The sequence below is a fragment of the Delphinapterus leucas genome, unplaced genomic scaffold (assembly GCF_059928025.1).
Source record: "Delphinapterus leucas isolate spDelLeu-1000000601 "Yukka" unplaced genomic scaffold, BTC_Dleu_Yukka2 spDelLeu_asBTCV2_sq25, whole genome shotgun sequence".
In the NCBI taxonomy this organism is placed as follows: domain Eukaryota; kingdom Metazoa; phylum Chordata; class Mammalia; order Artiodactyla; family Monodontidae; genus Delphinapterus; species Delphinapterus leucas.
In genome coordinates, this window is record NW_028322234.1 from 721,038 (window position 1) to 748,115 (window position 27,078).

At 43.9% G+C, this 27,078-nt stretch overlaps 1 non-coding gene and 1 pseudogene across 2 annotated transcripts in view; one reads left to right on the forward strand and one right to left on the reverse strand.

Annotated features, from left to right (window-relative positions):
• Positions 1-27,078, forward strand: part of LOC149743995 (glycine cleavage system H protein, mitochondrial pseudogene) — a 57,152-nt pseudogene that overhangs the window by 28,059 nt on the left and 2,015 nt on the right. Inside the window, exon 3 of the transcript XR_016391453.1 lies at positions 1-27,078. This exon is cut by the window's right edge and continues 2,015 nt beyond it. The product of XR_016391453.1 is annotated as a glycine cleavage system H protein, mitochondrial pseudogene (transcript).
• Positions 15,026-15,090, reverse strand: LOC115802281 (small nucleolar RNA SNORD58). The gene has a single exon (XR_004022710.1). It is a non-coding gene; the product is annotated as a small nucleolar RNA SNORD58 (small nucleolar RNA).

Consider the following 27,078-nt stretch of genomic DNA (forward strand, 5'->3'; position numbering starts at 1 on the left):
CTAAGTTTGATAAGGTGGTGGATAAAAGACTTTAAAGCCTAAAAATATATTGCCTTATGGTGAAGATATACAGAGGATGTGGAATGGAAACATGAATTCAAGGAGAAGAAGGAAAAAATGTAAAATTTCCAAATGCTGAAGAAGAGCTTGTTCATGGATTTAAACAACTGATGATAGTGGGTAAGAAAGTGTTTCAATATTTAGATTCCATTGGATATTTTAGAAGGCTGATGTAACAGTTTTTATTTAAAATATTAGTATTTACAATAGATGGAAATTATATCCCTTGCAACCATTTAAATGTTTAGTGAAATTTTTAGATGTCATCTTAAAAATGTGCAAGAGGGTACACACCGTTTTTAAAAACTTCTTTTAGGAGCTATATAAGTGTATCAGTCAGGATCATCTAGGCTATGCTATAATAACAATCCCAATGACTTAGTGGCTTGTAACAAAGGTTTCTCACTCACACTTGGCATCCATTATGGGCTGGTGGGTGGTTCTGAGTTGTGAGGGGAAGTGACACATGTTCGGTCTTGCTGCTGCCAGAATAGTCACATGGCCTACTCAGCACAGAGGGCAGGAAGTGTGGTCCTGGAAGGCAGAGGGCTGGGAATACTTAGTGAACAGTCTCAGTTTAGAAAACAGTGGGCCAGATCATAGAGGTTCTTCCATGGTGCACAGAGATTCCACTAAGACTCCTGGGCAGAAGGGCCTATAACCAGGGAGGTCCAGGATGTCCTTTCCTCCTGCCCCCACAGAATGAGGGACGAAGAGGGGCAGAGAGAGGCAAGGGACTTAAGAGGCATATGTTCTGTTTAATTCATTTTCAGGGTGAAACCACTATAGGGGAGCCTGATAGTCAGCAAAGTGGGTCAGCAAAGGTCTGGGGTGAGGACAGAAGGGCTGCAAGGCGCATGGCCTTCATTGTCACAGGCAAATGACTGGACACAGAGACTTCAGTAGTGGCCCAAAGATCAGATGGGACCAGTCACCCTATAGTGGTCACTTGTTCACGGCCAGACCAAACCAGATTGACTCTTTACTGCAGGAGTCAGCATGGACCCGGGGACCTCCAGTGGATCCCTGGCCCTTCTCCCACATTCATGTGTACCCAGGTGCCATTTTGGAGAGGTGCACAAGGATGGGATACAGTATCGTTTCCATCCAAGTGACAGAAAATTCATTTGAAACAGACTGTTGCTCAAAAGAGACTGTTAAATAATTCCTGATTCAAAGTTGCACTTGGAAAACAAACGAACGAACAAACAAAAAAACCCAAAGTTGTACTTGGAAAGGAACTTGGAAGAGAAGGTTTGGACCAGAGGAGATTGAGATGCCAAACTATAGTCTTGGCACCCCAACCCCCATGACTTGTGTAGAAGATGTACTTGACCACATTTTCTCTGCATGTCTAAGCAGTGGTGTGAGCAGATCTCAACCATCCTCACGTGTATCACCCCAGCACTCCTTGAGGTGGGTGCTGGTGTCCTGTCTCGTTTAGAGATGATGAAAGAGCCTTCTGAGGTTAAATTGGTTTCCCAAGGACATGGAGTTATGATCTGGGACTCTCCAGCTGCCCAGCCCGAGTGTTTCCACTTTACTGGGCTCCCTCCTGAGACTCCAGTCTCTCTAGCTTGGTCTCTCCAAGATTGCTGTGGCAGCAAGAGTCAGAAAGGCAAGCTTTCCTCCAAGTCATGGATAAGCACTGCTTACACGCACACAGTGTTCATAGTGAATATCAAGCTTAGAGAGAAGTCACCTTTGGGCAAAGCTATTGTTTTGTGCAGATCTCTGCTTCCTATCCTTAATGTGGCTGGACCAGCCCTTGTGGTTCTTATTATGAGTGCAAGACGCCCTCAGCAATAACCATCAAGAAGCTATGAAACAAGTAAACCAAGTTTATTACTTACAAGTTCTGGAGGGTACACAGCATGCCTGAGGCCACAGGAGGTCGTTGGGGGAGAGAGAGAGAAAGAGAGAGAGAATGGGCTTGTTCTGCTTTTATTGGGGTTGAAGGTGGGGGCCTAGTAGTGAATGTAAAACATAAGAGCAGGAATTAAAACTCAGGGAGAGAAAAGCAAATGGCCAAACCAAAGATCTTTAAAACAGAGGAACTTAATGGGGTCAGCCTAGATCTTTATCTAATTGTGTGGATGGCAATATGTTTGTTCACATGGCAGTCTTTGGAGTGGATGCAATCAAGAGCTTAAGTCAGGCACTTGCATTACAACTTAAAAAGAACCCAGCTGGGGGCCGCCCCCGCCCCGCCCCTTCCAGCCGGGGGTGCTGTAGATGCTGTGCGGAGACCTTCTGCACCCCTGCGAACGTGGCGCTGCGAGTGGCGCGGAGCGTGTGGGCCGCGGTCTGCAGCCTGCGCGCCATCTCTGTGCCCAACGCGCCCTGCCCGCCGCGACCCTGGGGACTGCGGGCGGGCGCCCTCCGGGCGCTGCGCACCGGTCCCGTTCTGCTGTCGGGTCGTAAATTCACAGACAAACATGAATGGGTAACAACAGAAAACGGTGCTGGAACAGTGGGAATCAGCAGTTTTGCACAGGAAGCTTTGGGAGATGTTGTTTACTGTAGTCTGCCTGAAGTTGGGACAAAATTGAACAAATGAGGAATTTGGTGCTTTGGAAAGTGTGAAAGCTGCTAGTGAACTCTATTCTCCTCTATCAGGAGAAGTAACAAATTAATGCAGCTCTAGCAGAAAATCCAGGACTTGTCAACAAATCTTGTTATGAAGATGGTTGGCTGATGAAGATGACACTCAGTAACCCTTCAGAACTAGATGAACTAATGAGTGAAAAAGCATGTGAGAAATACCTAAAATCTATTGAGGAGTGAAAATGGAACCCCTAAATAAACTAGTTTGAAACAAAAAAAATAAAATAAAATAAAAATAAAAAGAACCCAACTATCAGACACTTAAACTTACGGTTATGAAGAAGTTGGATGTGTTTCTAGTTGAGGGCCTCTGGGTGTAAATTGGAATACTTCGCAATGCTCTGGCACTTTCTGCTCAGGTGTAAGACGTATGGAATGGTCGGGGATAGTCCTGCTCTTTGATGTTCTGAGAGCCAGCCCACACAGGACAGCAAGCAGCAAGCCATAAACAGGTTTCATCAAATCATTTGTCTGTGTCCTCACCCTGGGGTCTAAAACTGAAACCATGTAACTCAGATTGGGACTTGAACCCACGGTCTTTTAACTGAGATCACACACCTGGTCTCAGGACTTAATGAAGCTCAGGTTCTCTATGTCTTGTCAGAAAGAATTCAGTGAGAGACAAAGTGATGGGTAAGAAGTGAATTTATTTAGAGAGAAACACACTCCACAGACAGAGTGTGGGCCGTCTCAGAAGGTGAGAGTGGCCCCAGGGTATGGGGTTGTCAGTTTTTATAAGGGTGGGTAATTTCATATGCTAATGAGTGGGAGGAGTATTCCAGTTATTTTGGGGAAGAGGTGGGGATTTCCAGAAATGAGGCCATTGCCTACTTTTTTTTTTTTTTAATTAATTTATTTTTGGCTGCGTTGGGTCTTCGTTGCAGTGCATGGGCTTCTCATTGCGGTGGCTTCTCTCTTTGCAGAGCACGGGCCCTAGGCACGCGGGCTTCAGTAGTTGTGATTCGCAGGCTCTAGAGCGTAGGCTCAGTAGTTGTGGTGCACGGACGGCATGTGGGATCTTCCCGGACCAGGGCTCAAACCCGTGTCCCCTGCATTGGCAGGTGGATTCTTAATCACTGTGCCACCAGGGATGTCCCCACTGCCTACTTTTTGACCTTTATGGTTGGCCTTGGAACTGTCATGTTGCCTGTGGGTGTGTCATTTAGCTTGCCGATGTGTTACAATGAGCCTATCCTGAGGCTTAAAGTCTAGTGGAAGTTGACTTGTCCGCCATCTTGGACCTATTTGGTTCTAATCAGTTTATGTCATGTCCTCTGGCAATGTCATTCTTTTAAAGGTTGTGTCCTGCCTCCTTCCCTCCTGTTTTAACCTGACATTCACCAAAGACAATCACCAACACCCGCCTGTAGTGAAGGAAAGTTCAGCATTTATTTGTAGGACACCAAGCAGGGAGAAGGGGCAGCTTGTGCTGAAAAGACCCAAACTCCCCAATGGCTTTCAGGGAAGGGTTTTTAAAGGCAACATTTGGGGTGAGGGCTATAGGGTGTATGACTTTCTTCTGATTGGTTGGTGATGAGGTAATAGGGTGATGTTTCTGGAATGTTAATCATCAACCTTCTGGTTCCGACCAGTCTGGGGTCTAGTGCTGGTGGTCAGCAAGTAGTCACTATCCTCCACTTGGGGGAGGGGTCTTAGTTTCTACAGAACAGCTCAAAGGTGTGTGTCAGATTGTTATGTATATCCCTTGAGAAGAAGCTAGGACTCTGCTTTATCACTGAACTATTGTTTCTTGACTGCTTTTCCTTTGTTTCTGCATTCCCTCACTTCCCTAATTAGTAACTGTTTGAGTCTGCTCTTTGGAACTCAGGGAAGGCGTAGGGGACTAAAGCCTTTTTCTACAAACAAGAAACGGGGGACACAGAGGGCCTTTTGTACCTGGGAGGGTCCTGCTGGGTCCTGCTCAGTTTCAGTCTCCCCTTTTCTTTGATACTCTTCAGTCCTGAGAGGAACAGGGGCAGGACAAGAAAGGGAATACTGTTTTGGATAGAGAGGTTAATCATAAACTTGACAGGGAAACTTGATTTTAGGGGGACTCAGTTTAAGTTAGATCCAGCCACGATCCTGCCAGGAACAAGCACAAGTGTCCAGAGGGGCATCATTTTTTTACAGGAATTACAGAGCTTCCTTCACCCATATGGAGGCAGGGAACATTTTCCTGATCCCCTTTCCCTATAGCCACCTCATGAGGTTTCTTTCTCCCCAAATTTTTGTTTTAAAAAATTTCAACTGTTGGGCTTCTCTGGTGGCACAGTGGTTGAGAGTCCGCCTGCCGGTGCAGGGGACGCGGGTTCGTGCCCTGGTCCGGGAGGATCCCACATGCCGCGGAGCGGCTGGGCCCTTGAGCCATGGCCGCTGAGCCTGCGCGTCTGGAGCCTGTGCTCCGCAGCGGGAGAGGCCACAGCAGTGAGAGGCCCGCGTATCACCAAAAAAAAAAAAAAAAAAAAAAATTTCAACCGTTAACGTTTTTAAAAAGCAAAGAGGGAATTCCCTGGCGGTCCAGTGGTTAAGACTCGGCGCCTTCATTGCCGTGGGCCCACGTTCGATCCCTGGTCAGGTAACAAAGATCCCAGAAGCTGCAGGGCATGGTCCCCCCAAAAAAAGAAGCAAAGAAATTGTCTGCAAAATACTCATGTACTTACTTTCTTTGGAAGAAAGTTTTCTCACTACTGAGCGAAATGTCTGACCTTTAAGGAAGACTGCCCCAACGCAAGGTTTGCAGGGGACCAACCGACTTGGCTTTGTGGGTGGGAAATCTGTAATGCAGGATTGTCTATAGGAAGCAAATGACCACAAGGGGGCAGTAAAAGCCAGTGGCTGAGTGAGGAGCTCTTGTTGGGAGGGGGAATGAACAGCCCCCATTCAGCACCTGGAGTCTCCCTGAAAGTTTCCCTTTACTTATAACACAGGGACCCAAGGGCACTTAACTTTTATCCTGGCACGTCTATAGTGAGATGTCTCCTTGTCTGTATTGGTTGGCGGAAGTAGAATAAGGGAGGAACAGGAATTATCAGGAAAAATTATCCCCACCCAGAGTCCACACCATGTCTTTCCCCTTCCCAGGAGGAGGCAGAGGCCTGGGGTTGGGTGTGAGGCGGCCAGGCTCTTGTTCTTAGCTCCAAACTCCTTCTCAAGGGATGTCAGGCTGTGCCAGAAGGAGTGGAATGAAAATGTTTGGTGTTTTTCAAGAGGAACTGAGGCAGGAGATAGATGGGCCCCAAGCTGAGCAGCTGGAGTTTGTCCCCTGTGGACAGATACTGCAAGATGAAGATAATAGCAGGAGTGAAAGAGGAGCTGAGCCCTGCCCAGAAAAAAGATAGAGAGACCACATATTTCTCATTCTCGAGGTTAAGGAGACCTCCCTGACTACACACGTACAGAAAGGCTCCTCAGGGGGCCAAAAGGGAGGGGGCGCCACCCCATAGTAGGTGATGTCAACCTACCCATAGCCCTCTTCGCTAGAATCCATCTTGGCTAAGGGATGCGCACGCACACAGGGGAGGACCCTGAGATAAACCAAATGTGGACTCAGAACCAGGCAAAGCAAGGTGATTGGCCAGAGGAAACCCAGAAGAAATGCCCCCATATAAATAGTGATTCAAACTACCACGAGGGTGCGACTGTTTCTCTGAGCCTGCATGTGTGTCTATCCACACGTACCATTTTTCCTCCTAATAAACACTTTACTTGTTTCACTACTTTCCACCTCTTTGTGGGAATTCATTTCTACAAAGCTGCCGGGCCAGGGCCTTGTCTCTGGCCACTGGCCCTGGTGGTCTGGCCAGGGAACCAAAATCCTGCTTCAAGCCGCTGCAGGTCGAGGCTACCCAAGATCAGAACTGGTTTGATCTTTCAGGAGGTTTAAAAAGGAAAGTGGCCCCACTTCTGGCGCATGGTTTCCTGGGACTGAGAAAGGCCAGGGTTGTGAAACCCACGAGGGATGGATGCCTGGGCCTGCTCAGACCCTGCATTCTGATACAGCAGCCCTTTGGGTAGGTTTTGGCCCCAACAGAATGGTGAAATTGGCATAGTGTGTGAAACCACCCTCCTCTGAAGTTCTCGTTGGCCAGTGATGTTATCTCCTGCAGGAGGGCAGCAGAAACCACTCTCAGAGCTGGACCCTTGCTCTGAGAGATACGAGGCATTGTTCCAAGGATCTTCCTTCCTTCCTGCTTCCCTCCCTCCATCCTCCTCTCCCATCTTTCCCTTCTCCCATGGAAAATTTCACACAGAATAAGAGTAGCGAAAAGAGAACAATGCACCCTTGTACCTACCAGTCAGCTACAGTGCACATCTCAGGACTGCTCTTGTTCCATCTTTATCCCTCCCCTCCTCTCCCACCACTGGGTTATTTTAAAGCAAATTGTAGCTGTTATAACATTTATCCATACATTTTAGGCTTCATGTCTAAAGGATAAGAATTTTTTTAATCCAGTCACAATACCATTATCACACTTTGGCATCTTTTAATACCCAGTCCTTATTCATGTTTTCCTCATTTTCTCAAGAGTATATTTTTATAGTTGATTGGTTCAAATCAGGATCCACCTAAAATCCACACTTTACATTTGGTGGATATGTCTCTTAGGTCTCTCTCTCTCTTTTTTAAAAAACATTTTAGTATTTTAATGTTTGATGAGAACAATGTTTCCAAAGATGTGTTCTCCTTTTTTAAAAAATAAATTTAGCTGGACAGTTCAGCCAACTGGCACATTTGGCACTCCAACTACCATGCAAGATACTTGGTTCAGGTCAAAGTGCAGATTTTCTTGATCATCTTTATGTAAGTATTTCCTGTCCATCTGGAGAGAAGGTGAATAAAGGCTTATTTTGTTTACAATTAATCTGTGTTTTAATATTCACTCTTCAAATATTTGAATTCAATTGATTTTGAATTCAAATAATTCAAATATCTTTATTCCCTTTAAGGAATAAAAAAATTGACTGATAGTGACCTATCTAAGCTTATCTTACATAGAACACATCATAATTTGAAGATACAGTTTACCACCACTTCTCCCATAATCCTCCCAACTTCCTATCCATCTTTCCTGCTTTTTCTTATCATTTTCACTATCTGACATACTATAGTATCGTATTTATTTTTCTCTTAGGTCTGTTTAAATCTCATTGCTCATAACTGTGTAAGCCTGGGACAGTCTTAGGATGATGTAGAAACAGGGTGGGGCTCCCCTCCTCCCAGGGTAATAGCAGATTCCCACCAAATGCTGGAGCTCTTCTAATGTAATTTGAAAAAGGAGATTTCCATTCCTTGCATCCTGAGCATAGATAATCTCATTTAATTCTCATGTCAACCTAACAAGGTAACGTTTATGCCCATTTTACAGATGATGAAAGTAAGTTTGAGGGAGGCTTTCCAAATAAGTAGAAGTGACTATTTAATTGGAAGGTTTTACCTACCTGATTCCACAGACCACGTTTGTTTCTCCTTAGCATTTCTGTGTATCTTGGGATAAGCAATGGTGACAGCAGCCATCACCAAGAGCACAGGGTCCTCTTGCTAGTATATCCCATCTGCAGAACTTCTGAGAGTGAAAAGCGGGTGCATGTGAGGATGCTGAGACCACAGGCATAACCGCATGTGTGTTTGCCCTGGCTCTCATGGAGCACTGACAAAAACATCTTCATTGCTCATAACTACTACACATGTCAGTAGTCTTCTTTCTGTTTTGATTAAAAATTTTTATTAGGAGATTTTATATTTTGTCAATACAAATCATATGTATGTATACATGTATATATATATATTTATATATGTATAAATGTGTATATGTGTATAAGTGTGTATTGTTATATGTATATAAAAATAATAAAATGAGCCCTCATGTGCCCAACATCCAGTCTTAAGAAATGGAACTCTAAGAATATCTTTGAAGCCTCTCCCTCCTCTCCATCCTCACCCTCCACGATAAACCTGCCCTGAATTTTTATCATTCCTTGCTTTCCTTTATATGTTACCATATATGTATGTATGTGTGTTGTTGAAGAATACATTGTTTAGTTTTGCTTGTTTTTGAACTTTATAAAAAGGTGTTATATTTTTTGTATTCTTCTGTGATTTGCCTTTTTCACTCAACCTTATGTTTGCAGGATTCATTCATGTTGATGTATGCAGTACATTTGCACTGCTTATGGCATTTCGTTGTGTATCACAGTTTACTAATCCATTGCTCCATTGGACGTTTGGCTTGTTTCCAGTTTTTGCTTTTGTTTTCTAAATTACAAGCAAGTTTACCTTAAGTCTTCTTACTCCCATGACCTGGTGCACACGTGTAAGAGTTTATACTTGGCTAAATGATGCCAAAACACAGTTGATGAATTTACACTCCTACAAGCAGTGCATGAGACTTAACAACACAGCGTATCATTGGCTTTTAATTTGTGTCAATCTGATGAAGATAAACTAGTATCTAATTGTACTTTTGATTTGCATTTTTCTGATTACTATGAAGTTAGGAATTTTTTCAGGTTTTTTGGCCTTTATATTTCCTTTTCCGAGAAGCAGATTATTTGTCTATTGTTGACATAGAGGGATTTTTTTTCTTTATATATTATGGATTCTAATCCTACATCAGTTATACACATAGCACAATTCTTATACCGGTTTGTAGCTTATGTTTTCATTTTCATTATGGTGTATGTGTGTTTACACTGAAAAAATGCTTATTATGGAGAATTTTGGACATAGGAAAACATAGACTAATACAGCCCAGTGTACCCGTCATCCAGACTTACCAAACTGTAACCCTTGGCTGATTCTGCCTCTTCCACACACATCCTTCACTTCCTGTATTATTTTGAAACAAATCACAGACATCATATATTTTCATATGTATATTTGAAAGGATGCACCCCCTGTCTGGATGCCTTCCCCACTTGCCTTGCCATCCCCCTGTCTGGATGCCGTCCCCACTTGCCTTGTACTCTAACTTGCCTTGTGCTTGCCCATTCCAGGCTTCTGCCCCTGTACAGTTCCCCTGCTTACGCTGTTCAGGCTCTGATACATCTCCTGTGCAGATGCCTCCATGCTGCTTGGACTCTGATGTCCCCTCTGTGCCACGATTGTTCTCCCTTCACCCTCCAATGTGATAAACTATCTGACTTGTCCTCACCTAACTTTTTAGTACTGAATGTTTTAGGAAGGGAAGAAGAGGGAAAGGAAGTGGTAAGAAGGAGAAAAGGAATAAAACGAAGAAGAACACATATGGAATCTTTGATGAATTAGATATTTCTAATTTTAATAGAGCCAAAGTTATCAAACTTTTCATTTGCAGTTTTTACTTTTTGTATCTTGTTTAGTGAATTATTTCCTACCCTAGGATCTTAAAGATATTTCTCCATATTGGCTTTTAAAGTTTTGCCTTTCACTTTAAATCTTTAAGCTATCTGTCATTTATTTTTTATATAGTATGTGAGATACAGATCCACTTTCATTTATTCCATATGAAAACCAGTTGTTCCAATACTTTTTACTGAATTTTCTTTCTTCATTGAACTGCAGTGCCCTTTCTGTCATATATCATATTTCCATTTATGAGTCTGTTTCTGGGTTTTCTCTTTGGTTCCATCAGTCTGTTTGTCTATCCCTGTGCCAATACTACACTGTAATACCATGGCTTATAATAAATCTTGATATCTGGTAAGCAAACTCCCCACTCTGTACTTTCTCAGGAGTGCCTTGAATATTCTTTGCCTTTTTTTTACCATGTAAATTTTAGAATTAGCTTATCAAGTTCTGTGAAAAGCCCTTTTGGAAATTTGCCTGGAATTGCACTGAATTTATAGATGAGTTTGGGAAGAACCTAATTCATTATCCTGCTGAGTTGTTAACATGGTATTATTTGAGTCATTAACATAGTTTATCTCTCCACTGATTTAGGTTTTCTTAATATTTACAATGAAGTTATGTAATTTTTGCTTGTTAGATTTATTTCTTTTTTTAAAAAAATTATTTTATTTATTTATTTTTGGCTGAGTTGGGTCTTCACTGCTGCACACGGGCTTTCTCTAAGTTGCGGTGAGTGGGCTACTCTCTGTTGCGGTGCGCAGTCTTCTCATTGCTGTGGCTTCTCTTGTTGCGGAGCACGGGCTCTAGGCGCGTGGGCTTCAGTAGTTGTGGCTCGCGGGCTCTAGAGCGCAGGCTCCGTAGTTGTGGCGAACGGGCTTAGTTGCTCTGCGGCATGTGGAATCTACCCGGACCAGGGATCGAACCCGTGTCCCCTGCATTGGCAGGCAGATTCTCAACCACTGCGCCACCAGGGAAGCCCAGTTTTTTTTTTAAAAAAGAAAAGTTCCATAACAAACTTTTGTCCAACGGTTTCCTCCACTGATGAATTTACCTTAATGAACTACTTCATGAAGAGTTGCAAAATGATTTTCTGTCATTCTTTGTAAAGATCACCTCTCCCTCATCAATTAGCATTATTTGATTACTACGTAAGACTGATCATACAAGACACACAGAATAAATGCTTAAATATTTTCCTTTACTTGCCAATTTTTTAAAGATTCAGTGCCTTCTCTGGTTATCTCCAATGGTAACCAATGATCAACTTCTCCTTCTCTCTCTCCTCCCCACTCCTCCCCACCCCCTGCACTGGAGTATGAATTCACATGTTATGTACACAGATCTTTGACTTACAATGGAGTTATGTTCTGATAAACCCATCACAAGTTGAAAATATCTTAAGTTGAAGATGCATTTAAAACACCTAACCTACTGAACATAATAGCTTAGCCTAGCCTACCTTAAATGTGCTCAGAACACGTACATTAGCCTACAATCAGCTAACACAAGGCCTATCTTATAATGAAGTGTTGAATAGCTCATGTAACTTATTGAACACTGTACTGAATGTGAAAACCAGAAGATCAAAATTCAAAACCTGAAGTACAGTTTCTACTGAATGTGTATCACTTTCACACCATCATAAAGTTGAAAAATCATAAGTTGAACCATCCTAAGTGTCAGGGATTATCTACTTGATATGTTTTATGCTGTGCATTTTTTTTTTGGGATGCTTAAATTGTGCTTTGTTTTCTAGTGGGATTTCCTGTGTCTTTTGGGGTTTTTGTTGTTTTTGTTGTTTGTTTTTGTGTGGTTTTTTTTTTTTTTTTTGGCTGCATTGGGTCTTAGCTGCGGCACACGGGATCTTTGTAGCGGCACGCAGGATCTTTCATTGTGGTGTGCGGGCTCCAGAGCATGTGGGCTGTCTAGTAGTTGCAGCACGTGGGCTGTCTAGTTGTGGCTCATGTGCTCAGTAGTTGCGGTGCATGGGCTTAGTTGTTCCACGGCATGTGGGATCTTCCCGGACCAGGGATCGGACCCGTGTCCCCTGCATTGGCAGGCAGATTCTTAACCACTGTGCCACCAGGGAAGTCCCAACACAAATATGTTTAAAAGAATAAAAGACAAGCTTGAGAATATCTGTAGGGGACAAAAAACTATTAAAATGTCCTGAGAGCCTCATAACAACACTGAGATGGTTATCATCCCAGTTTTAGATATGAGAAACTCAGGCTCAGAGGGGTTAAGTAACTTGCCCAAGGTTGTGCTCTAGTCAGTGGGTGGAGCCAGATTCAAACCCAGGTCTTTCTGACTTCCAAACCCTATTTTCTTTCTGCTGTACCACAGGTAAATAATTATTTTACTTAAGGAGTGGCTAATAATCCTATTAGAAAACACTAAGGGAGGATTTCATCTTCCTCATTGTTTTTTACCATGCTTAAGCTAATATACATCTTGTGATAATCATAAAGTTTATGAAAAATTTTACCCAAGTCAAGGTCAAAGTGAGCAGGTTATCAGTTATGGGAGGGTCTGGGCTTTATGCACAAGGGATTTGAGGTCACCACAGCAGAGATTTCAAAAGCATCCCACATAGCAACCTACATGCCCATCGACAGCTGGTGAATGGATAAAGAAGATGTGGTAGGGTATATATACAATGGAATATTACTCAGCCATATAAAAGAGTAAAATCTTGCCATTCGCAGCAACATGGATGGGCCTGGAGTGTATTATACTAAGTGAAATAAGTCAGACAGAGAAAGACAAATATGTTTTTGCTTATTTGTGGACTCTAAGAAACAAAACAAACAAACATATAACAAAATAGAAACAGACTCACAGATACAGAGAACAAACTAGTGGTTACCAGAGGGGAAGGGGGAGGGGCAAAATAGGTGAAGAGGATTAAGAGGTACAAACTGCCAATTATAAAATAATTTAAAATAAGTTACAGGGCTGTGTTGTACAGCACAAGGAATATAGTCAATATTTTATAATAACATTGTATGGTGTATAATCTACAAAAATATCAAATTACTATGTTGTACACCTGAAATTAATATAATATTGTAAGTCAACTATACTTCAGTTTCAAAAGAAAGCATCCCGGGACTTCCCTGGTGGTCCAGTGGTGAAGAATCCCACCTTCCAATGCAGGGGACATGGGTTCGATCCCTGGGCAGGGAACTAAGATCCCACATGCCGCAGGACAACCAAGCCCTCGCACTCTAGAACCCGTGCGCCACAACTAGAGAGCCTGCGTGCTGCAACTATGAGCCCTCGCGTTCTGGAGCCCACGTGCCACAATGAAAGATCCCCCATGCTGCAACGAAGATCCCACGTGCCACAACTAAGACCTGATGCAGCTAAATAAATAAATAAACAAATATATATTTAAAAATAAAAGCATCCCAACATAAATCATCTAATACATAGATTCATCATCAGTTATTGATTATTGAACATGGACGACAGAGTGTGTTAGAGGCTTTCTCAAATACACTTTCACATTTAACCTCAAAGCAACACTGCCAGGTACATGTCATTAACCTCAATTCACAAATGAGGAAACTGAGGCTCAGAGGGCCAAAGTAACCTGCCTGTCCAGGCCTCCTCACTTCCTTTCTGCTGTACCACAGCGTCACCTTTCAAAAAAACATCTCAGAGGACTAAAATCTGAATGAAAGCCACTTTCCCACACTAGGCACTTTTAGATTTCAGCCCCAGACTAATGAATTTAGGACAGAAAAGTTGAGATCAAATAAGAGCTGGGAAGGACACAGACAACCACCTGTCAAATTGTGGTTTGTGTCCTTTGTCCACCTACACTCAGGCCACTGACTTTGAGAAGTCAGTTGTGGTGGCTGCTTCTGGTGCTTCGGGACATACGCTTCCAGGGAGAGGTAAGACCCTCATGAGGAAGAGATGCGTCCCTGCATTGAGATAGGGCCTAAACATTATCTCAGCCGTGGTAGGTCCCCTCAAGCAAGAAAATGAGTCAGAGCTCCTTATCATTTATCAGGAGCTGACTCCCGGCCCAGCATGGCCTTGTCTTCCTCGCAACAGCCCTCAGAATGCGCTGCCATTACTGTCCCCATCTTACAGGCGAAGAAGTTGAGGTTGCTTGCTCCAGGTAACACAGACAGTACATGGAAGAGCCAGTGTGCAAATCCAGTGAGTCTAATCCCAGAGAATGTCATCCCTCACAAAGGAACCTGGCACAATGCCTGGCACTTACATGCTCAGTAAGCCCTTGTGATGGTGGTGATGACAGTGATGACGGCAGCATTAAACTTGCGAACAAGAAAATGGATTACGGGTCTTAGTGTAGACCTGTACTATCTAATATGGTAGCCACTAGCTGCAGGTGGCTATTGAGTGCTTGAAATGTGGCTAGTATGACTGAAGGACTGAATTTTTTTTTTTAATTTTTATTTGCATTTATTTTTTGTGGAATTTATTCCTGGGCTGTAAGTTTTTGTTTCTGCAGTTTCTTCTGGGATATCTTTTTCTTCTGTGCAACCTCCTCTCTGGTTTAGGAACAATCTGTTCTTTTTCAGTGAGGATCATCTCAACGTGGCAGGGAGAGCTCATGTATGGGTTGATCTGACTGTGAGCTCTGTAAGTCCTGTGCCACATCTTGGGGGCTTTGTTCACCTGGATGTGCTCAGTGACCAGAGGATCATCATCTAAGCCCTTAAGTTCAGCATTACTCTCTGCATTTTTGAGCATTGTCCAGTAAAAATTCAGCACTTTTTTTGTGCCACCAACCCTGTGTCCAGCACCACTGTTTGGCCTGGGACCACCTACCAACTCTACCATTGTAACGGCGGAATGGCACACATTGCTTCTGTAAAGTGATACTTGGTGGCTTTTTGGAGATGCATACCCTTAATGGCCTGGGCAGTTTCATGAGTGTTCTTGATTTGTATGCTAGGTTCTCAAGCAGTTCTCTGGTAGTTTTACCCAATTCCACAAATCCTAATGCAGAGTGTTCATTGTATACTGTTGATCACTGACCAAAATGTGGCTGCTCAGAATCGATTTATTTTCACAGAAGATCCAAAGGTGTCCTAAGAAACGCATCACTGCAGTGAATTTTTAATTTTAATATAAAAACTGAAGGAATGTACAGTTTTGGTCGGACTACATTTCACCCTAACTTTACATCCTGTTAGGCACTGTTGTATTGTGGTGCATGTGCTGGGCACGTGTGTTATTTCCAACACTGCATTAATGAAATGTATATATTGATTGTATATTGAAATGCTGTATTTTGGGTATATTGAGTTATGTAAAACATATTATTAAAATGAACTTCAACTGTGCCTTTATATATTTTTCAATGTGGCTACTAAATTTTTTTTTTAATTACATAAGTGGCTCACACTATATTTCTCTGAGAGCACACTGGCATACATTTTAAGAATTCAATTCAGAATGTTTGAGATTTTCTCAGCAATAGAAGCAATTTGTTACTTAAAAAAAAAAGAAGTGTAGTGATCATTGTAATGATCATTCTGTCCATAATCGTTTCCCCCAGAATTGTTGATAACCTCAATAGAAGCTTCCATAGGAAGTAAACACAAACCAAACACTATGATGAAAATTTCTTCTCATAGAAGAAATTTCTTCTCATTGTTCTAGCCCACTCCTTGAATTTTTTTCCTTTTCTGTAACCAATCAGCATCATTGGTCATAGAGGATTCTGAAAGAGATACTGGAACACCAGAGAAGAAGAGCTCCTTGGATTTCCAACACCCCAGCCAAGTGATATTCCAAGGTTTAAACCAACACCCCGACGACTTCTGCCAGACAACTTGGCTTTCGAAGTCCAACCCAACCTTCCCTCCTTCCCTTGCCCTGCCAACTCCCATGGAAACCCCCAGACTTGGTGAGGGGAGTGATCCCATCCCCCACAAGGACCCTAAAGTGTCCAAGGGAGAGGGAAGCCCAGGATTGGAGCTTTCCTGAGACCAAGGCAAGAAGGCAGTCCAACAGAGCATGCTGCCCAGTGCCGCTCTGACCTATTCGCTTCCTCCCTGAGATTCCCTTCTCCAGGACACCCTCTGGGACGTACGGCAGGGCATGAAAGCCACTAAGCGAATGGCAGGGCCCTCCACAATTGCTACCAGTCTTGCCCTCGCTGTTTAGGCTTTTTGTCTGGAGCTGTGACTTTAACTGAACTTGGTCACTCACATTCCTGGTAAAGACTGGCTCTTACGACCACAACTAACTTCCTGTCTTCTGAAATGTGTACTATTTCCATAGAGGAGGAAGCTTGTTCTTTCCCTGTCCAACCTTCTGCAGTCCTTTGTAAATTTATTCCAGGGACAAAGAAATAGAGGCCAAGGACATTCTGGACCTGGGGTTCTCAACCATGGCTGTTCATTGGAATTACCTGGGGAGCTTTTAAAAACTGGCGGCCCAGGCACTATGCCAAACCAACTCAGTCAGAACCTCTGGAGGTGGAACCAGGCACTATCATTTTTAGTGCTCCATAGGTGATTCTAGTGGGTGGCCAGGGTGAGAACCACTGCTGTAGTTCGGGAATCTAGAATTTGTCCCGCTAGGCCTCCAGCTCCCCTGTGATGATGATCTCTTTTGGACATTAGTCTCATGTGATTTCTCCACTTTGTGTGATTTTGACTCTAAATTTTCATACTTCCCAGAAGAACCAACAGGGCCACTGACTAGGCCTTCAGAGCTCAGGCTCTGACAGGAGGAGCTGGGAAGCAGGTGGGCACACTGACCCTCCAGGAGCGGTAGTTCTCAACTTCTACAACATAAAGATGCTCAGAGTTTACCCCCGACTAATTTACCTGGCTGGGGAAGAGTGCATGAAATCACTATTTTTTAGAGTTCTCCAGTACATTCAGATGCACAGCCAAGGTTGAGAAACACTGGCTGGTGAACTGGTAAAGCCCAGGTCATAGTTGAATTTGTTCTCAGACAGAGCTTATTTTCTTAATGCATTATTTAATTCTAAGCCCTACATTCTGCTTTTGTTCAAATCTTGCCATCAACTTTCCTTTGCACCAGAAAGCCATCCCCATGTAGACTACCTAGGAGGAGACAGACCCTGGAATCTGTATGGTTGGAACACAGCCCCCATTCTCTGTGCCACACTTGCAGAGCCCAGAAAATACCCATTTCTTTTTTTGTTGTGGGTAGTTTGCTTTTGTTTTGCTTTTGAATCTAGACCACTACAAATGTTATAGGGAACACAATCTAGCTAATAGCAATTAGTTTTAAAAGTCAGTGAGTTCAAGGTCTGAGGCCAAGTCCCTCATGTGTAGTTGTGGAAATGGTCTGTATCTCTCTGCAAGGCATATCTGTGAGGCCCTCCAAATCCTCAGCAAGCTCCAGTGGACTTTTAGGTTAGAATTGTTGACATGATGAGGTAATGTGATGCTCTCTGAAATAAGAGAAAGGTGGCCTCATTCATTGTTTTGAAGCCTTCCAGTGGTAATAAAAGCTACCATTTATTGGGTACTCCTTATGTATCAAATATCAATACCATATACTATACCAGATACTGACATTATCTTGTTTATTCTCAGCAGCCATGTAAGGCAGGCAGGTATTAAAAGTTCTACCTTAGAGATGTGCAAACCAAGACTCAGAGAGTTCAGTGACTTGCCAGTGGTCACAGTGAATTATTAATGGTGGAGATGGGACTCACACCTCGTGTGGCTGAGGCCAAAGTTCCAGTCCTGTCACCCTGGCCGACCTAGCCCCAGCAATTTCTCCTCTTCTGGGTGGAGAAAAAGGGCCCTCTCCTGGGCCCTTTTGTTTCTGCCTCCCCGCTTCCCACCTTGGCTTCATTTCCATGAAATGCAAGATGAATTAATTATATGCTAATGAGTCTTCTGCAGCAGAAAGTGAGAGGGGGATGTGACAATGTGCTAGGACAGTCTGGTCTCCCTGATCTTGGAGGAGGCAGCAGTGAGAAGTGGCGTGAAGTGAGATCTTAATTCCCTGCCCAGGAATTGAACCTGGGTAGCCTGGATGAAAACCAGGAATCCTAGCCACCAGACCCCCTGGCTCTTGCCCCCATTGAAAAATACATTTCTCACAGAGGCAAAAACTGTAAAAACAGGTACAAACTTTATTATTAGAGACATAGCACAACAAGTGGGAGAGCACACAGAGAAACAGTTTGTTTAATGAAGATGGAAGCAAGGCAGAGATACACACCTGCAGAGAAAGGGTGTGGGCATCCTCACCAGTGAGGGGGAGCGCAGTAAAGAGGCGGTGAAGTCATCTACATAGGGCAGTTCTTCTGGGTCTTTGTTTACCTTTGGCCAATTATCTCGTTTCCTTTTCCACACCTGACCTGCCCTAGGGCCCTCCCCAACATGCATGCACAACTTTTTTCCAAGATGGATTTCAGCCCAGAGGCCTGCGGGGCAGCATCACATATTCTGGGGTGGTGCCCCCTCTTTTTGACCCTCAAGGAGGCTTTCTGCGCATGTGCAGTGTCTCCCTTTCCCCAAGGATGGGAAATATGTGACCTCTTGATCCTTTCCTCAAACAAGGGTTTAGCCCCTCTCTGTTCCTGCCATAAAAGTGTCCCATGTCCAGTTATCTACCCTATTACTGTTGTTTCTTATATCGAAGTGCAGATCCCTAAATATAGAAGTCCGGTCATAAATATGTAGTCCGGAGCCCATTTGTCTCTTGCCTCAGTAAATGTAAACGGGGCTGGTAATGAATGTCCGGCCTGGAGCCCATCTTCTTCTCACCCCAGGAAGTGTGAACAGGAGGCCAGTTGTAGATGTCTCGCTTGGGGCCCACCCATCTCCTGCCTCATCCCATGCTGAGGTGAGATTCTAGAACACTACACAGAAAGGGTAGTTCTGGTTCGGCAAAAATTTATGTCAGTGAGGCCTTGTGGCTTTGCCAGCTGTCAGGGTGAAACGAAAATATTCCCTGGGACAGGGACACTGTTCCCGAACCTCCTTCTCACTCCAATTTCCCGAGAGTAGAACTGACCCTCCTCCTGTGTTGTAGCCCCCAGGACTGTCTGAGGTCTAAAGCCCCTGCAGTGAGTATATAAGGTGGGTCATAACTGTGAGGGAGGAAGAGTCACCTCAGGAGGCAGGTCAGCCCCCAAAGCACTTTGGACTTCCCGTCTCTTTACATTCAGAAGTTTCACAGAATGTTCCACCGACTGCAAGCCTGGTAGGAATTGAGCATCTCTGAGTCTCTCTAGGCTTCCTCCTGTCCTGGCAGAGAGGCTTCCCAGGAAATACCTGCTGTTGGGCCTGTGAACTGGGCTCTGCTCCAGCGATCTCCCAGAGGGGAGGGAACCGTCATTTCAGGAGAACCTTCTCTATGAGGCTCTGGGCTAATTAGGAAAAGGGAAATGGGCTGCCCAGAACAGGTGCTGCTCTTCAGGGGGCTGTGATGGTTGTTCTTAAAAAGGAAATTGGTACAAATGAGCTTAAATTAAGCAGAATTAAGGCTGGCAGGGAGCATGGCAGCTGCTGGCAGACAGGTAAAGAGGGTGGAAAGGGCCAGTGAACAAAGATGGAGCCCAGGCGTGGGGAAGGGGTGGTGCCAGTCTTCAGGGCAGGACAGAAGAGCAGGACATCAGCCTTTAGGGCAGAGGAGGCCTGAACAACAGTGGCTGAAGCTGGGGGCTGGAACCTGCACCAGAGAACTTCAATTCCATAAAAACTGAGAGCCTACAAGGCAGCAGGCACCGTCCTAGGCACTGAGGCTATAGCATTGATACCCCAGCTCTGAGGCTGGGGTATCCAGTGTTCTAGAGGGATGGGGGGAGGAGGGGGAGAGACAATAAATATGATTTCAGTTAATGGTAATAGCTGTGAGAGCAGTAAAACAGGGTGATGTGTATGTGTGTGCACATGTGTGAACTCTGGAATGGGTAGTCAGGGAGGCCCCTATGAAGTGGGGCACACTGGGGATGTCATCAAGGACAAACTTCTTCCTCCCTTCCTAGGTGAGGAAATACTCAGTGCTGCACTTTCAGACAAAAAAATACCTTTCTATTAAATAAAACAATACTTCTTTCTAATCCAGTATCACAGCCTGGGGAGTCCACAACTAAACCTTATTTGTGGGTGAGGGGGCATGGCTCATACAGATACAGTAGCAGAGGCAGTTCTCAATTCTGTCAGCCTGAAGGGCAGGGGAGGATTCTATCACTTATTGAGCAACTACTACATTGTTCATTTGTAACTTATCTTTAATTTTTTTTCCTTTGGAAATATTTTAGATTTACAGGAAAATTATAAAGATATTATAGAAAGTTCCTGTATACCCCTCACCCACCTTCCCCAAAGGTTAACATCTTACGTAACCATGGTGCATTTATCAAAACTAAGAAGTTGACAGTAGTACAATACTCATAACTAAATGCTATAGACTGAATGTTTGTGCCCCTCTCCCTGCAAATTCATATATTGAAATCCTAACCCCCAATGTGATGGTATTAGGAGATGAGGGCTTTTGAGAGGTGAATAAGTCATGAGGGTGGAACCCTGAATAATGGGATTAGTGACCTCATAAAAGAGGCCCCAGAGAGCTCCCTTGCCCCTTCTGACATGTGAGGACACAGCAAGAAGATAGCCATCTATGAAACAGGAAGAGGGCCCTCACCAGACACCAAATCTGCTGGCACCTTGATCTTGATCTTCCAGCTTCTAGAACTGTGAGAAATAAATGTTTGTTGGTTAAGCTACCTAGTTTATGATGCTTTTGTTAAAGCAGCCCAAACAGACACTAAGATACTAAATTCCTGAAAGAAATTGGATTTCATGTTACTTATCTTTTAATATGTTATCTAATCATCCAACAACTGGCCAAACTGAAGTTCAGAGACATTGTGACTTGACGAAGATGATACAGCAAGTAAGTGGGGGAAATTCAGGTTGCAGTCCAGGTCTGTCTGACTCTGAAATGTGTGCTCTCTAGATGATGCTGTCTCTTTGAAGGAGGAGGTCAGTGTGTTAGTCTAGCTCCTTGGAGAAGCGGACGCCAAGACACGATTAACCATGTGATTAACCATGCAATTATTTTACTGGGGGAAATGCCTGAAACAGGGAGGGAGCCAGAAGAGGTAGGGAGAGTTGTCAGATTTCCATGAGAGTCTGACCCTGAGTGAGAGGGAGAAAGATGTTTGGGTGCCAGCAAAGGAGTCCTTTCTGAGTGGATGACTAGAGCAACCTGTGGGAGGTGGGCTCTCAGTAAACCATGTGATGGATTTTAAGTGTGGCAGCTGGAGCCCTCAGCCAGTTAAGGATTCTGGTAGTAGGAGTTTGAGCAAAGTACAGTTTAATAGCTGCCACAGCCAGAAATGCAGAGAAATTTTGTATTTCCTTTCAGGTCTCCTCATGGAGGAGATTGCTGATCAGAAGGGTGAGATCCAAGGAGGTGGGCAAGTGAAGGATCCTTGCCCTACTGGATCTACCAGCTCCCTGGCAGAGCTGGTAGCTCAGGAATCCCAAAATGATGGTTAATTTTATGTGTCAACCTGACCTAGGCCACAGGGACCCTAGACATTCTGGTCAAACATTATTCTGGGTGTGTCTGTGAGTGTTTTTAGATGAGGTTAACAGTTGTATTGGTAGACTGAGTCAAGCAGATTGCCCTCCCTAATATGGGTGGGCCACATCCAATCAGTTGAAGGCCTGAATCTAACAAAAATTCTCCCCCTAGTAAGAGAGAATTCCTCCTGCTTGGTTGTTTTTGAATTGGGACACCTGCTTTTTCCTGCCTGCAGACTCGAACTGAAACATTGGTTCTTCCTGGGTCTTGAGCCTGCCAGCCTTTGGACTGGAACTCCAACATTGGCTTTGCTGGTTCTCAGGCCTTCAAACTCAGAACGAAACAAAAGAATTGACTCTCCTGTGTCTCCAACTTGCTGACTCACCCTTCAGATATTGGGACTTGCCCGTTTCCATAATTACATGAGTCAATTCCACATATATATATCTCCTATTGGTTCTGTTTCTCTGGATTAACCCAGACATTACACCTGGTTATTACACCTGATTTACTCACTGTCAAGGCTGACCACAGTATCTCATAGGGTTCCTTTTCCTCTTCTGCCATCAAACTCCACACTTGAACTGTAGGCTGGATGGAGAAATGTACCCAGAAGAGCATGGGAAGGTCCAGAAGAACCAGTTCAGTCCAGAGCTAAGCCTCCAATTTACCTCTGGGTGTGTAGAAGAACTACTCTCACACAGCCACGGCATGAGGTGATGGGACCTGTGACATGGCATCAGGGAGTCCCTCCAACTGGCAGCTGGCTCTCCAGTGAAAGTAACAAACCCAACCAATACTCAAGAATAGACCCACCATCTCATCTCTGTATGGTTTGTGGGTTCTGGGGGATTCTGCCATCTCAAACTTGCCTGTCTGCTCTTCCTAAAGATTCCTTAACCTCTGGGAGGACTGGTACTGGCCCTGCTCCAGACCCAGTAACAAGATTTCTTCCCAAAGTGGAGTAGGCCTGTCCTGTAGCTGGGGAGCCCTTGGATAACCTGTCAGTATCCGCAGGGCAGCCATTCCTGCTGGCCCCCAGTACTCCTTGCTTTGTATCTTGCCTGAAGCTTCTGGGCTCTCCTTCTGCAGCTTCTTTCTAGAAGCCTCCTGTGCTTGGTCCTGAAATTCTGGAACTAAACATTCACCCACATGAGTAATCCAATTAGATAGTTCTTGACTTAGCCACCTTCCCTTCCACCCTCAACCCAGGGAGGACCGCTCTGATTCAGAAGTTCCTGCACTGAGGGAGACCAGCATCCCCAGGCACCTGCTAAGTAAAGGCCTCCTCACACTGATCCCTCCACTGCCTTGCCTGCATCCCAGCATCCTCAGAAGCCCTTTCCTCAACCCAGGGTTTTCAACAGTGGCCTTATTGAACTTAAGGTTGGATAATTATTTGTTGTGGGGAGTTTCCTATGACAACATTGCTGGCCTTTTACCAACTAGATTCCAGTTGTAACCTCAGTTGTGATGACAAAAGAGGTCTTCAGACACTGCCAAACACCCCCTGCACTAAAGTCTCTCTGCTTGAACTCTAGAGCCACAGTAAAACCTGGGCTGGGGCTGGGGGCTGGGCAGACACATAGAGGAAACCAGTGGGAGGAAAGCGTGTGCCTTTGAGACCACCCCTACCCCAACCTCCATGAAACAGGGCTACTTAGACTTTTCAAAAGCTGCCTCCTCTTGGTTCCCACCATACAGTTTTGTTTCCCCCTTTTAAAAAAATAGACTATTTTTGGGACTTCCCTGGTGGTCCAGTGGTTAAGACTCCACGCTTTCAATGCAGGGGGACTGGGTTTGATCCCTGGTCAGGGAACTAGATCCCGCATACCGCAACTAAGAGCCCGCATGCTGCAACTAAAAAAGATCCTGCATGCTGCAACTAAAGATCCCGCATGCTGCAAGGAAGATCCCGCATGCTGCAACTAAAGATCCCGCATGCTGCAAAGAAGGTATGCTTCGTTCATGCAGCAACGAAGATCCCATGTGCTGCAACTAAGACCCGGTGCAGCCAAATAAATAAATAAATAAATATTTTTTAAAAAATTGACTGTTTTTAAGAACATTTTTAGATTTAGAGAAAAATTGCAAAGATATTAATCAGAGTGCCCATCTACCTGCACCTATTATCAACAACGTCAATTAGTAAGGTACATTTACTACAATTAATGAACCAATACTAACTACTAACACAGTATTTTTAACTAAAACTATATTTTATTCAGATTTCCTTTGTTTTTAGCTAATGTCCTTTTTCTGCTCCCAGATCTCATTGAAGATACCGTATTATATTTATTGCCATGTCTCTAAGGCTCCCCTTGGCTGTGACAGTTTCTCTGACTTCCCTTGTATGTGATGACCTCAACAGTTTTGACAAGCACTGGTCAGATGTTTTGTAAGATGCCCTCTATAGGAATTTGGCTGCTGTTTTTATATGATTAGACTGGGGTTATGGATTTGGGGGAAGAAGACCACAGACATAAAGTATCATTTTCATCACACCATATCAAGCGTACCTACTATCAAGATGATTTATCACTGTTGATGTTGTCCTTGATCACCTGGCTGGGGTAGTGTTTGTCACGTTTTCCCATTGTACAGTTACTCTCCCCACCTCACCCCCTTTCCACACTGTCCTCTTTGGAAGGAAGTTACTATACACAGTTGACAGGTAAGGAGTGGGGAGTTACGCTCCCCTTCCTTGAGGGCAGAGTATCGACATAAATTATCTGGAATAATTCTGCATAAGACATTTGTCTCTTCTCCTCCACTTATTTATTGATATTTATCAGTATGGATGCATGTATTTTTATTTTATGCATTGGGTTATAACCCAATATTACTTTCTTTTTTCTTTTTTTTTTTTCTCAAATTGTTCCAGTTTTGGCCATTGAGAGCTCTTTAATTTGGCTCCTGTGTTCCTTTGACAATACCCCCATCAACGTTTTTTTTTTTTCTTTTTTTGCGGTACGCGGGCCTCTCACTGTTGTGGCCTCTCCCGTTGCGGAGCACAGGCTCCGGACGTGCAGGCTCAGCGGCCATGGCTCACGGGCCCAGCCGCTCCGCGGCATGCAGGATCCTCCCAGACCGGGGCACGAACCCATGTCCCCTGCATCGGTAGGCGGACTCTCAACAACTGTGCCACTAGGGAAGCGCCACCCATCAACTTTTAAAAAACATTTCCTTACTTTCTGGAACTAAAAGATGCTCCAGACTCATCTTGTATATTTTCCACCCCAGTCCTTGACTCAACCATTTGTCTAAGGAGCTGTGGTTCCTTTCATTGGAGGATGGTATTTGAAACCAAGATCTGGGCACTAGTTGTGCTCATTGCCCTGGAGCGTCATTGCTGCTAGGTCCTCTCAGCTGACAGAACAAGGAAATATATGTGTGTGTGATACCTGTGTATACACACATATGTAAATATTTCTCTGTATAATTAAGCTTAATGTAAACTCATACTGGTTTATCCAACTCTAATCCATCATCACATTCTTCATACTAGCCTTCTGCCCTTTGCTTATTCATAAATTCCCACTCCAACAGTAAGAAACCTGGCTCCCACCATCCATTCACTTAATTGCTCAATCCTGATATACAGAATTGTTATACCACACGCCATATCCCCATGGGAAACAACTAGAGGATAGTGCATATGTGCACTTCCTTTTGACTTTAGTCTTACAGATTCCACTTGTTTCTAGTGTTACTTAGGTCAGCACCTAATCCCCCATCCCCTTCAGTGAGGTAGTTTTGTACATTGTAATGTAGTTAGATTTTCTTGTCATAGTCTGCTTTCCTTCCTGGGATCCCCTTACCTACTAAATGACTTTTTAAAATTTGCATACATTGACTCACTTTTTTTTTTTTGGCTGCGCCGTGTGGCTTGCGGGATCTTAGTTCCCCCACTAGGGGTCAAACCTATGCCCTCTGCAGTGGAAGTGCAGAGTCCTAACCACTGGACAGCCAGTGAATTCCCAAGGCTGATTCTTTATGCTAAAAGTTCGGTGGGTTTTAACAAATGCATAATGTCATGCACATCAGCTACCCTGTGCGCACCATTACACACAGAGTAGTCTCACCACCCTAAACATCTCTTGTGCTCCGTCTATTCAACATTCCTTCCCTCTTCCCAAACCTTTGGCAACCACTGTCTCTATAGTTTTACTATCTCTATAGTTTTGCCTTTTCCAGAATGTCCTATAATTGGAATCATATACTATGCAGTTTTTAGTTTGCTTTAAATTTTCTTGGCCATGTCACACATCTTATGGGATTTAAGTTCCCCGACCAGGGATTGAACCCGGGCCCTTGGCAGTGAGAGCAGAGTCCTAACCACTGGACCACCAGGGAATTCCCTATATAGCTTTTTTAGACTGGCATCTTTCACTCAGCAACATGTATTTAAGGTTCTTCCATGTCTTTTTATGACTTGGTAGTTCATTTCTTCTTAGTGCTGAATAATGTTCCATTGTATAAATGTACCACTAGTTTGTTTATCCATTCACCTGTTGAAGGTAATCTTGGTCACTTCTTGTACTTAGTGATTACGAATAAATCTGCTATAAACATTCACATGCAAGTTTTTGTGAGGACAAATTTTCAAATCGATTGGGTAAATACCTAGGAGTGAGATTGCTGAATCATGTCATGATTATGTTCAGCTTTGTATGAAACTACCATACCATCTTCCAAAGTGGATGTATCATTTTGCATTCTCACCAATGGTGAGAATGCTTCCCTTTGCTCTATATCCTCACCAGCATTTGGTATTGTCAGTTTTTCAGATTTTAGCCATTCTAGCAGGTATGTAGTGGTGTGTCATTGTTTTAATTTGCAATTCCCTAGTGACAAATCATGTTGAGCATCTTTTCATATGCTTATTTGCCATCTGTATATCTTCGTTGTTGAAGTGTCTGTTCAGATCTTTTGCGCATTTTTTCACTTGGATTTTTGTTGTCTTGTTGAATTTTAAGATTCTTTGTATATTTTGGGCACAAGTCCTTTATCAGATATATGTTTTACAAAGTTTTTTTTTCTAGTCTGTGGCTTGTCTTTTCATTCTCTTAACAGTTGCTTTCACAGAGTAGAAGTTTTAAGTTTTAATAAAGTCTAACATCAATTATTTCTTTCATGGATCTTATTTTTGGTATTGTATCTAAAAACTTACTGCCAAAGCAAACATCACCTAGATTTTCTCCTATGTTTTCTTCTGCTCAGAAGGCAGATTCTGGGGGTCCAAATCCCAAGCTCCACTACTTATCAGCTTTGTGTCCTTGGGCAAGTTTCTTACCTTTCTGTGCTTCACCGTCTTCATCTATAAAACAGGTTAATAGGACTTCCCTGGTGGTATAGTGGTTAAGAATCTGCCTGCCAATGCAGGGGACACGGGTGTGAGCCATGGTCCGGGAAGATCCCACATGCCGCGGAGCAACTAAGCCTGTGCGCCACAACTACTGTCTGTGCTCTAGAGCCCGCGAGCCACAACTACTGAGCCCACGTGCCTAGAGCCCGTGCTCCGCAACAAGAGAAGCCACTTCAATGAGGAGCATGTGCACCAC